The 12,892-nt window shown below is 43.0% G+C and overlaps 1 protein-coding gene across 2 annotated transcripts in view; it reads left to right on the forward strand.

Annotated features, from left to right (window-relative positions):
* TMEM132C (transmembrane protein 132C) overlaps nucleotides 1-12,892 on the forward strand; it is a 436,917-nt gene that overhangs the window by 63,462 nt on the left and 360,563 nt on the right. The gene's annotated exons all lie outside the window — the stretch shown is intronic.

Here is a 12,892-nt window from a genome sequence, read left to right on the forward strand (position 1 = left end):
ATATCCAACATCCAAATAATGCATATTGTACCCATTAACTAATTTCTCAATACTTCTGAGTCTTCCTTGCCTATGATTCCACTCTACATCCACATGTACACATTTTTTAGCACCCACTTATGAGTAGAAGATGTGACATTTGACTTTCTGTGCCTGGCTTGTTTCACTTAGGATAATGCCCTCCAGTTCCATCCATGTTGCTACGTAAACCATGATTTCATTCTTTTTTATGGCTGAGTAGTATTCCATTGTATATATTTATGTATACCACATTTTGAAGATCTAATCATTCCTTCATGGGTAGTTAGGTTGAATCCTAAGTTGCTGTTGTGAGTAGTGCTGCAATAGACATACCAGTGCAGGTATCTTTCTGATATAATGATTTATTTTCCTTTGGGTAGATACCCAGTAGTGGGATTGCTGGATCCAATGGTATTTCTATTTTTAGTTGTTTGAGAAATCTCCATGCTGTTTTTCATAGAAGTTGTACTAATTCGTAGAAGTTGTGGTTGAATCCATCAACCGCAAGCAACAAAGTTGCTTCAAACATTTTGAAACTAGGCATGCAGAGTATCATACTGTATCTTTCTCCGGTTTATTTTTTTTCACCCAACATGATGGTTTCGAGCAGAAGCCCTGCTACGCCTGTAGGTCTAGCTCGTGCATTTCAACTCCTACATGGTATGCAACATATGATGATGCCACATGTTTGCAGACATTTCTTGGGTGATGGGCATCTATGGTATTTTGTTTTTCATTATTACACATAATGATGTAGTGTAGTGATGTAGTGTTTGCACATAGGAAAGGGCTTTTCAGGGAGATGATTTAAAATGGTTTCTTAATGTCTTAAGACATCCAAGCATTTCTTTCACTTCGGGGAAGATGGAGAAAGGTGATTTGTTTGAAGAAGGTCAGCCCCCCGTTCTTCTGCAGTCCTTTTTTCTGTTGTCAGAAAAGCTGTTTTTCCACCCAGCCCTGGAACTATCATCTGGAAATATTAATATTAAGAGCCACATCAGTTTTCTGTCTTCTGTTTCAAAATTGCTAACAGCTCTTCCTTGAAGACGTATTCTCTCTCTCTCTCTCTCTCTCTCTCTCTGCTGTGAACCACAGTGCTTTTCTTGGAAGTGATAGACCATATAATTCTCACATGTCAAGGTTTTAAGCCAAAGCCCTCAGGCACCACTTCTGATTTTCTTGAAGGATCAAAAGGAAAAGGTTGCAACCCTCACAGCCGTAGGCTCCTGTAGCACCTCTTTGGTGCACCTGTCACCCTGATGCTTGGGAGGAGGCTCTGACTCCGTGCTGTGGGAAGGCGCTGGCCCTCATGGATGGGCCTCCCCTGGTGTGTCCACTGTGGACATGAGTGGGTGTCCCAGAGCCCTGGCTCCCCCTTCCTTTCCTCCAGAAGGGGAGTCGGCATGTTCCCAGTCATCTCTGAAATTATCTTTATTCTTCAAGGAGTTGCAGTGGCTCTTGCCAAGTGTCCTGAGGTCTTGGACACCTGCCTAGTGGCCCTGTGGAGGCCTCCACCCTCCAGACAGCACAGAATTTGCTAAAGAAAATGTGACTTTTGGAGTCCAGGGCTAGAAAATATGACATGGGCACATACTGTCATGTTTTGAAAAGTAAGGTTTAGATGCTTTACTGATTATTTGTGTGTATGTGTGAGAATGTGTGGCTTGTGTTTATGTATGAGAGCATGTGGTTTGTGTGGTATGTGTGTGTTGTATGTGTGAGAGTTTGTTTTGTGAGTGTGTGTGAGAGTGTGTGACTTAGATGTGTTGCATATGTGAGAGTTTGTGGAGTGTATGGTGTGTGTATGGGAGAGTGTATGGCGTTGTGTGTATGTGTGAGAGTGTGTGGTGTGTGTATGTGTGAGAATGTGAGGCTCGTGTGATATGTATGTGTTGTATGTGTGAGAGTTTGTTGTGTGTGTATGTATGAGAGTGTGTGGCTTGGATGTGTTGCATATGTGGGAGTTTGTGGAGTGTGTGGTGCGTTTATGTGTGACAGTGTGTGGTGTTGTGTGTATGTGTGAGAGTGTGAGGCTCATGTGAGGTGTGTGTGCATGCATGTGACTGTGTGACCAGGTGTGTGCTGTGTGGGAGCAAGGGAGGAAGGGCATGGGAGAAGGATGCGGATGCTGTTCCTTCTCCGGTTTTCAGGAATCTCTCCACCTCACCCCACCTTAACAAACACTGGAAACTTCTAGATTTCAGAAAGAACTGGAAAGCATCAGAAAGGCTGTCTAGTTTCAGTGCCAACATTCAGCTCAGATGACCTGGAAGGTGGCAGCAGTTGCAGAAGTACTAAAATACTGAAATACCCAAGCTCCACCTCAGTGTCAGCCCAGGCCATCTCCATGGACCGCCACCACCCACCCACCATGTCCTCAAGATTCAAGGTATTAGTCCCCAGCCTTGGCAGAGGAGCCAGCTCCAGGGCCTGCATGCATTCTCATTCCTCAGTGCCATTATCTCCCTATTGAGCCTAATGGTTTCCAACTGTGTTCCGTAGACATCTAGGCCATCATCAACCCTCTTTAGAAGACGTTTAACATTTACTTCTAATGTCATTAGCAAAAATCTGTTTTCTCTTTTAAAATCTTAACCTACTTGTTTGAGTTTCCCCCACTAGTTTCTTGAAATAAAACACTATTTGTTCTTTTTCAATTTTCTAATGCACTTAGCTAAGGCTATAAATTTTCCTTTCCATGCTACTTTGGCTGAATCTCTCAGTGCACTCGTACTTTATTAGTTCTAAACAGCTGGAGATTTCCATGTTGGTGTTTTTTTAAGCTAAGAGTCTTACATGTATCGTGAATTGCAGAAGTTACAGGATTACACCACATTTCATTTTAAAATTCAGATTTGTATATGTGAATTCATGTATACCTCAGCATCTGAGTTCTCTTGATTGTGTTATCTGTGAAATGTTGTTCAAACCTCAGATGATGCTGCTTGGTGAAAGATTAACATGCTTTGTGATAATATTGTGATAGGGGATAGATTTATGATTTTTGGGTAATATCTGAATTTTTAGCTTTTGCAAAGGAATTTGTTATCCACGAAAGCATCCTCATCTTATCAAACTCCATAATAAATAACTATAAATTTGCATTTATACAATAAAGGTACATTTGTATATTGGCTTTTTGAATGTTTTACATATTGGCATTTGGATTTTCAAAAGAGAGATCAAGTTTTTCAGAAAGATTAACCATCGCTGTTGTGTTCTAAGCTCCCATCATTATATTGAACGGGCAAGGAAGATCAGTAATCACCAGCATTTGTTAAAATGCTTGCTGTACATAACAGTACTCATGCTTGAATAACCTCCTTCGATTACCATTGTAGCCCATGAAGAAGGGCCAGTAGTTATCCTCATTCTAAAAGAGAGGAAAATTAAACTAAAACAAGTACAATAACGTGTCAGGTTCTTTCAATAACTACGTGATAAAACCAGTGTTAGTTTGTGAGTCCCCATAACAGCCCCTTGGGGTGAATACCTGCATTATCCCTGTTCCACAGATGAGAGTATTGAGACAAAGAGAGGGTAAGTGACTTACCCAAGAACACCTAGTTGGTGAGAGGAGAACCCAGGACAAATGGACAAATGCATGCTTGCCCCCCAGGTGTTCTTTCTGTTACTCTAAACTCTTTCTCTCTCCTAATTATTTTGTTGGAAACACAGAGTGTAGATATTCTTAAAGATCTAATCCTTAATTATTCACAGTGCTTTATCCCAGCTCATTAAATTAGACCAATGGAAAGAAAACTGTTACTTTGCCTCTGTAGTTTTGGGGTTTAAGTGATCAGGGTAATTTTCCCTTTTCATTTTGTGTTTTAAATAAATACAACAGGCTTTACTGTGAAAATATTTGTCTAATATTGGACAACAAATGTTTAAGTGATTTTGGTTTAATTACTATTACAGTCATACTATTACAGTGCATAAAATAGAATTCTTCTTGAGTTTGTTCATTAGATGGGAAGAGGCTGCATTTATAAAAAATACATGCATGCCTATAATACTACATTTAAATATGTGCATATATAAAGAGATGCTTTCTTATTTATATACATGGTCATTATAGAGCTTTGTGAGAAATAGAATTTTCTCATGCAATCTGTAGTTCTCTGGGAGGGGTTATTTGCTGACACTGTATGCCCATTTCCTAACAGAATGTCTCTAGTTAAGTAATCATATGATGAAGATATCCCAGCTGGGACTCTATATTTAAGCCAAGTTACTATTTCTAGCAAGACCATTCTTTTGAAAGGTTGAGAAGTCATTCCTTTTATTTTATAAGTTAAATATCAAATATGTATCATGTTTTTCTCAAATACACAGCCATTTATCCAAAGAGTCTACTGCTACTATGCACAGGAATGAACGAAGCCAACAGTGATGAGAAACCATCTTGGTTAGCCATCTGTCTGTCCCTAAGCTGAGGTGACATTTCCGCTCCCTGGCAGCAGGAGACACACTAGTTGAAGTGCCATTTTTTAATGCAAACGTCCCCAAGACCCAGCTCGCTGAGAGCAGCTTCCAGAACCCTGCATCCCTGCCATCTTCTTCCTGTCTTTTCCAGCAGTCAGGAGAGAGCTCATCCGGGTGCAAGGCAAGAGAGGCTTCCTGGAGGCGGTGTTTCAGAACAAGGAGTGTGCTCACTTCATATCCTGCATTTGTGCCACCTTGGGCTGAGACTCCGTTGCTTTTACGTGGAATGTTTCTATTTTATATACAGTTTGGCCTCCTTCCAAGTTGGCATGACAAACTTAAGTCTAAGGCCATGGAAATCAGAAACCAGTCAGCCTTGAAGAGAATGCTTTAAAGAGAACAAGAGAAATAAGCCATAGAGAAATTAGGCTTAAAGAGAGAGAACTGGAAGAGAGGGTGTGGGAGTTTCTCGTTTTCTTCTTCTCTTGTTTTTTCATGGTCTCTGATCTCGTTAGCATGTTCTTTCATTACTACAGCTGTTTCTGCAACATTTTGCCTGAAGATTATAGTGTCTGGCTTATTATATTCAATGGGGGAATGACTCGATAAGAATAATTATCACTATGCTGGGGTTTGACTCCTTGATTATATTTTTCTATTGTTCCCGGGGACTTGTGTTGTGTTCGCAGTTCAGCCTCATCATTAGCTATGCTTTGCTGCTTAGGCAATGCTAAATAAAGAAGAGGCTCTGGAAATGTGTGTGGATTTTTCCAAGGAGGACTTGTGATCGTATTTCTACCTTTTTCTGATTTCTCAGGTTGGAATTCCACCAATACAAAATGTTTGGAAGTCACTTTCTGGCTTGGGTAGAGCAAAAAATCTAAGAATTGCTTAGGTTCGTGGAATCCAAATGAACCTCCGAACTGCCCAGGACCAGTTCTGAAAGTACAAATAAAGTTGCAAACCCGGGGAGGTCTCAGGTCTGGGAGGTTCGTCCCCTTGCTCCTAGCATTCTTTTGTTCCCTGCAGACCTTTGCAATTCTATCAGTCTCCTTGCTGTTTCTTTTCTTTGGGAGAGTTCATAGCACTCCTTCTCATATTTCAAACACTCTCTGTCAGACCTTTTTATCCTCATGTTTGGATGATTTCCTGTCCGCTTAATTCCTTCCTTGTGGAGCTCTGGAAATGGATGTACAAACTTAAAGGTAGATTTTTTTGTTTTAATCCCGGTTCGCAAACATGTGAGACTCTTGATGTTGTAGTAACAGTGAGGAGTCTGACACCCCAGGGAAGACCAGCTGTGTGATGTTCCTGAAATAGGAACCAGGGAAAGAAAGTCTGCATATCCTGAACTTCACACTCCTTGTCTCTGCATTGAAGCCTTTGCACTCCGAGGTAGCGTTTTACATCTGGCTTTTTTCTTTTTTAAATCTTGATTTTAACCAGCTATCTGGAGAACCTCTCAAAGCAATATTCAGATTCCTATAAGGACCAGACATAAGGTTCTCTCCTTAATAGGTAGACCTATGTCATGAAGCACTGGTTAGGTTTGCACACAGCATCTTGTAGATCACAGAGAGTGGGAAATCACTAGTCCACTCAGGTAGAGCCGAGACTCCTGCAGGCGGAATCAGTGCATCCCAAAAAGTGTGCATTCCAATTAGTGGAAGTTTAATCAATTGCCAGTGCTGTCACAGCTTCATCATCCAGGGAAGACCTTATCTCCGGGCATGTGCTCCTTCCTTGGCTCTCCCTTATTTTCCCTCGGCACGTGTGACCCATTTAGAAAATGCACTTATTTAGTATGTGTGTTGTTCATCGAAGCCTCGTGGGGTGGGGGTCTTTGCCATCCTGCTCACCGATGTGTCGCATGTCAAGGACAGAGCTAAGCACGTGGTGGATGCTCCCTTCAATGTTGCTGAACAGACGGGTAGAGGAAAGAGCTGGAAAAAGTTCTCCGAAGCGAGTTCTCAGCGGGCCCCCTCCCACTCCTTTTTAAGCTTTTGGCTGTCTGTGACTATATAACTGTCTGATCAGCTAACTAATTACACTCAGATCCTGGGCTCCTTTCTTGTTTCCTTCTGCAGAAATATATATATATATATATATAAAATTTTTTTTTTTCCTGCACAAAGATGAAATCCGTCCCAGGGTCTTAAGATTTATTAACTGTTGCTTGAGTCGTTTCACATGATGTCCGGGGAGGGGGCAAACCCAGGCTCCCCTTAGAAGTTCCCTACACAGAAGGCTTCGGGTAATTCCCTCGATTTTGTAAAGATGTTGGGTTGGCTTAAATGATTAGTAGGAGATCCTTAAGGAGGACTTAACTTAAGCATTTAAGGTTCTTCTGTGTCTCTCCGAGTGCCCCTCCTGGGTTGCCTGGATTTTCACATCTGGCAGGCAAATTTAAAAAGGGTTTTTGAGCCTCTCTTCCCCTCTGCTGATTTTCTGAGCCTCGTTGGAGTGGGCGTCTGTGTTGGGGGCTGGGGGTTCCCTCCTTCAAAGCACTGGAGGTCAGCCCCCACTGCCAGCATGTGGTCTGTGTTCAGGGAGACGTGCCAGGGACCTCCAAGGGCTTCCAGCTCTTAGAGGCAAAGGGGATCAAGTTACAGAGGGCTTTTTTTTTTTTTTTAAGTTCATCTGGGAGGGCAGCCATGGCAGCCCAGGGGGGTTGGAGGTCTGTCTCTCTTCTGGTCTAATCTTGTCTGTGCTGGTTTATCCAGAGGAGTCAGGAAGTTCGGAGAAGGCAGGGTGTCCGTTGATTTCATCCCGCTTGCATATCAAGGCCTGCGGTTCAGCACAGCGTGTTCCTAGGATGTGCCTGTTCTGTTTGGTTCGAGCTGCGAGTCTCCCCTCCTCTCCCACCGATTTGGAGGCCACTTGGGAAGTAGCCTCGGGTGGTTGTCTCTGGCTCTGGGGACTGCTGTCTTGGTGCTGTTTGTTGTCTTTCCACAACTGCGTTGAGGGGATCTTCATCTCATTTGCCCCAGGAAGGTCCCCATCACTCCCCGAGTCCCAGACACCAGTGCTTCAAAAACACAAAAACAAAAACAAAAACAAAAAACCACAGAAGCTCCTGGCAGCAGCGCAGCCTGCAGCTCTCATGCATCTGAGGAGCGGATCCTGCTGCGCGTACACCTGGAGCCAGGGGGGAGGAAAGATGTAAAGTCTTCTTCCCATTCCAGGCAACTTGTGGGCAGCCTCAGGCCGCACCTCCGGGATATCTCCCAGGGGCTCCCGCGCCCGGGAATCTTGGCGGCACTGTGTCCACACAGATGTGAGGACAATTCCTGACCACCTTTCTGTGTTTCTCTAATACAAACATGGTCATCAATGCAAGTGTTTGTACAGATAGTTTAAAAAAAAAGAACAGTAACATTTGGATGGTTCTTTTTAAGTTTACAGGGGGCTTCTATGTCCCTTCCCATATTTACATAAGGCACTAGGAGCTTCTTAAAATGAATTTTAGCTGTTGTTTCTTTTTTGCTTGTCCTTGGTAAGGACACACTCTGTTGAAAGTATGGGGCTGTGCCAAAGGCCTTCAAAGCTCGGGAACATGGTAGTCTTAACAATTTGGAGGCCTTGAAAATGAGTAGTGTTCACATTGAAAATGTTTTTCTCACATGCACCCTGTCTAACGTCAACACCTGATGTCTCTGGGTTCAAAAAGTTTTCTGCCTAATTCTGCTTTCCGCTTGGACACGCAATCGGCGCTTCTTTCTTCTGAGTTGTTTTTTTAAAGACTATTATTTTATTACAGTAAAGCTTATTTTAGTTGCAGCAAAATGGCAAAGATCTTTTATTTGTTTATTTTTTATTTTTTATTTTTTTTGAGACGGAGTCTCGCTCTGTCGCCCAGGCTGGAGGGCAGTGGCCAGATCTCAGCTCACTGCAAGCTCCGCCTCCCGGGTTCACGCCATTCTCCGGCCTCAGCCTCCCCAGTAGCTGGGACTACAGGCGCCCGCCACCTCGCCCGGCTAGTTTTTTGTATTTTTTAGTAGAGACGGGGTTTCACCGTGTCAGCCAGGATGGTCTCGATCTCCTGACCTCGTGATCCACCCGTCTCGGCCTCCCAAAGTGCTGGGATTACAGGCTTGAGCCACTGCACCTGGCCACATCTTTTATTTTTAATGAATAAAGAGCTGTTACAAATTCATAAGGAAATATAAATAGACTAGTAGGGAAAAAAGTAAGACCAGGGTGATACATAGAGCAAAGAGCCAATCTATTAATGGCATTAATAGATTAGTCTAACTATTTGGGCATCAGCAGTCTTCACTGATCTAAGCTGTAGCCCAAATACTAAATGCGGTTCTGCAAGGACAAGATGAAAGGTACACCATTTGGGGAACAATACTGCTCACCATCCTGATAGTCTATGCTCTTTCTTTCTTGTTTCTTTTTTTTGGCGACAGAGTCTTACTCCGTCACCTAGTCTGGAGTAATCTCAATTCGCTGCAGCCTCTGCCTCCCAGGTTCAAATGATTCTCCTGTCTCAGCCTCCCGAGTAGCTGGGATTACACGTGCCCACTATCAGCCCAGCTAGTTTTTGTATTTTTGGTAGAGACGAGGTTTCACCATCTTGGCCAGGCTGGTCTCAAACTCCTGACCTCTGGTGATCCAACCACCTCGGCCTCCCAAAAACTCTGTGCTCTTTCTTTGGGTGTCTGCTGGTGAAGGCTAAACCGGCTTCTTTGTTGCTTTTCATTCATTCTCCGGATGTCTAGGATAGAAAGGCAATCTGAATACATTGGTTCTTCTTACCGATTGTCAGGGAATTATCAGTAAGTATTTTAATTTGGAGTCGTAAAGGAAGATAAAAGTAGTCTGTTGATGTAAAAAGGTAATTACTGTCATTGCTAATCATTTATCTCCCAAGGTGTTTTATTTTACTCAAAAGGATTTAAAAATAGTTTAGCTCAATGTCAACCACACTTTTGGGGGAAGTCAGAACTCAGTCAAAATTATGTAGTTTATCAGGAAAAAAAATACATTACGCAACCTCTCCTGAAACACAGTGGAGCTAACTACTCTGTACAACAAACGTAAATGGGCATGAAGTGTGCAGCTTTTAGACAGTGAACTTGAAGGGAATGAAGGTAGGCTTCTTCCTGCTTCTTGCTGCTGATTAGAATGTAGACATGATGGCTTGAACTGGTGCAGCCATTTTGGGCCATGAGGTAGAAGTAGAGAATAGCATGCAGATTCGGGGGCTCTCCTACCATGGAACTGTTAACTCAGCCCCTGCACCATTTCCTTTGTATTTTAAAGGAGAAGGAAAGAAGTGTCTTAACTACTTGATAAACCACTGGTGGCTTGAGTTATCCCAACTAATATCTATATATTACAGTCCACCACCCACCCCCTGCTTCCTGCCTTCTCTCTCTTTCCACTTCCACAGTCAACTCCACCTTCCAGGCTAAAAGTTCTCGTAGCCACACATTTTTTTTTTTTTTTTTTTTTTGAAATGGGGTCTTGCTGTGTCGCCCACGTTGGAGTGCGGTGGCACGATCTCAGCTCACTGCAACATCTGCCTCCTGAGTTCAAAAGATTCTCCTGCCTCAGACTCCAGAGTAGCTGAAACTACAAGTGTGCAACACCATGCCTGGCTAATTTTTGTATTTTTAGTACATATGGAGTGTCACCATATTGGCCCACTGGTCTCGAACTCCTGACCTCATGATCTGCCCTCCTCTGCCTCCCAAAGTGCTGGGATTACAGATGTGAGCCACCACGCCCAGCCAGCCTAGCCATGCTTCTTTGAAATTGTTCAGCAAGAAACAGGAAGAGAAGAAAGTGTCCTTTTGTGCTAGATACATTTTCAGAACACCTTTCTAATACCACTGTATAAAAGTATTAGTCAAGGAGTCCAGTTATCTTGATTACATAAGGTAGAAAATCTTCCCAACCTGTTTGAACGGAAGAAGAGCTGAGACATAGCCCCCAGCGGATGCCCCTGGCTGAGGTGTCACTCATCACTCTCACAGTTTGGTCTCAGGACATCATTTCCTCCCTCCTTTTTTTCTGTTCTGTGGGATTCTTTAAAGAGTGTTGAGAAGCCTTTACATCTGATTATGCTCCACAAGCCAAGGCTCCTCTTCAGACCAGGTGAGTTTTCTTTTCATCCTGCTTTGATCCTCCCCAGGGAGGGCAGAGAAGGAATTCTGCTGCCTGGAACTGCTGTTCTCCTCCTCTGCCCCTGGCCCCTGCTGGATGCTTGGGGATGTTTCCTATTAGTGGACAGAGCTTCCCCTCCGCCCTTTGAACTTCATTCCTTTCGGAGCAGGGAGGACCTGCCCTGGCTGCCTGTGTGGTGCATTTGCATTGACTGCACAGTGCAGAGGTCGCTGATGGAGGTCCATTCTTTGCAATCTTCAGGGGTTCTGAACATCCTTTGATTGTGCAAAGTAAGCAGGATCCCCAAGATGTCCCCAGGGAGATGTAGCATACCGGGCTAGCAAGGTGGCCCAAGAGAAGTTTAGGGTGACAGATGCTGCTAGGTGGCAGTTGGGGAACATTTAAGGCCATTGAGGCATCTGTGCAGGTGCATCGGGGAGTTAAAAAGGAGCTGTGGCCAGGCACGGTGGCTCACCCCTGTAATCCCAGCACGTTGGGAGGCTGAGATGGGAAGATCACGAGGTCAAGAGATCGAGACCATCCTGGCCAACCTGGTGAAACCCTGTCTCTCCTAAAAATATAAAAATTAGCTGGGCATGGTGGCACACGCCTGTAGTCCCAGCTACTCAGGAGGCTGAGGCAGGAGAATCACCTGAACCTGGGAGGTGGAGGTTGCAGTGAGCCAAGATTGCACCACTGCACTCCAGCCTGGTGACAAAGCGAGATGCAGTCTAAAAAAAAAAAAAAAAAAAAAAAGCGTCTTCTTGCTTATTTAGATATCCCTAAAGTAAGGCTATACTGTTACCACTTTCTCATAAGGTTAGAGCTGTTGGCCCTTCCTGAGTATCTTATCCTGTGGTTGAGGAAGTGATTGCAATATTTCACTATGTCATTTTTTTCTTTAATAAGTTTTATTGACACATAATTTACATACATAAAATTAACCCTTTTAAAGTCTACGAGCCAATGACATTTAATATATTAAGAGTTATACAATCAATGCTATCATTTAAATTTAGATTATGTTTACCACCCAGAAAAGAAACCCTGTGTTAATTCAGCAGTCACTCCCCAGGCCTGAATTCCCCACCCTGGCCACCATTATCCAATTTCTGTCTCTATGGATTTGCCTATTTGGGACATTTCATATAAATGAAACCATACAATATACATACAATAAAATTCTGTGTAATATGTACAAAACTTCATACAACACAATATGCAGTGCTTTGTGAATGAATTCTTTCATTTAGCATGAAGTTTTTTTGTTCATTGTGTTGTTGCATGTATGAACACTTCATTCTCTTATGACTGGGTAATCTTCTGTGATATGGATATTCTACATTTAGTTTATCCATGCCTTCGTTGATAGACGTTTGGCTTATTTCCACTTTTTGGCTATTACGAATAATGCTGCAGTGAACATTCATGTACACGTTTTCATATGGATATATGTTTTTATTTCTTTCTCTTTTTTTTGTTTTTGTTTTTGAGATGGAGTCTTGTTCTGTCACCCAGGCTAGAGTGCAGTGGTGCGATCTTGGCTTACTGCAAGCTCCGCCTACTGGGTTCACTCCATTCTCCTGCCTCAGCCTCCCAAGTAGCTGGGACTACAGGTGCCTGCCACCACCCCTGGCTAATTTTTTGTATTTTTAGTGGAGATGGGATTTCACCATGTTTGCCAGGATGGTCTCGATCTCCTGACCTCATGATCCACCTGCCTCGGCCTCCCAAAGTGCTGGGATTACAGGTGTGAGCTACCGTGCCCGGCAATATATGTTTTTATTTCTTCTGGGTGTATTCCTAAAAGTGGAATTGCTGTGTCATAAGGTAACTCTGCCCAACATTTTGGGGAACTGTCAAACTGTTTTCTGAAGTTGCTACACCATAGAGCTGCCAGAGCAATGAAAGAGACGTCCAATTTCTCTTCATCCTCATCAACACTTGCTATTGTCCATCTTTGTCTCAGTCATCCTATTCTGTTTGCAGTGGTGTCTCATTGTAATTTTGATTTGCATTTCCTGAATGGCTAGTGATGCTGAGCTTCTTTTCATGAACTTATTGCCGATAAGTGCGTGAAATTATGTGCTTATAGGCCAATTAAAAATTGGTTCTATATATCTGTATAAATAGGTGGATATAGATATATCCAAATTGTTCTTATTTAAAAACAAAACACAAACCATATACAAACAGGTTCCGTTGAGGCTAATGCTTTCTTTCCTAAAAAAGATGAGTTTCTTTTTTTTTTTTTTTTAAATTTCCAGCTTTTTTATTTTAAGTTCAGGGCTACATGTGCAGGATGTGCAGATTTGTTACATAGGTA

This window comes from Macaca fascicularis, chromosome 11 (assembly GCF_037993035.2).
Source record: "Macaca fascicularis isolate 582-1 chromosome 11, T2T-MFA8v1.1".
Lineage (NCBI taxonomy): Eukaryota > Metazoa > Chordata > Mammalia > Primates > Cercopithecidae > Macaca > Macaca fascicularis.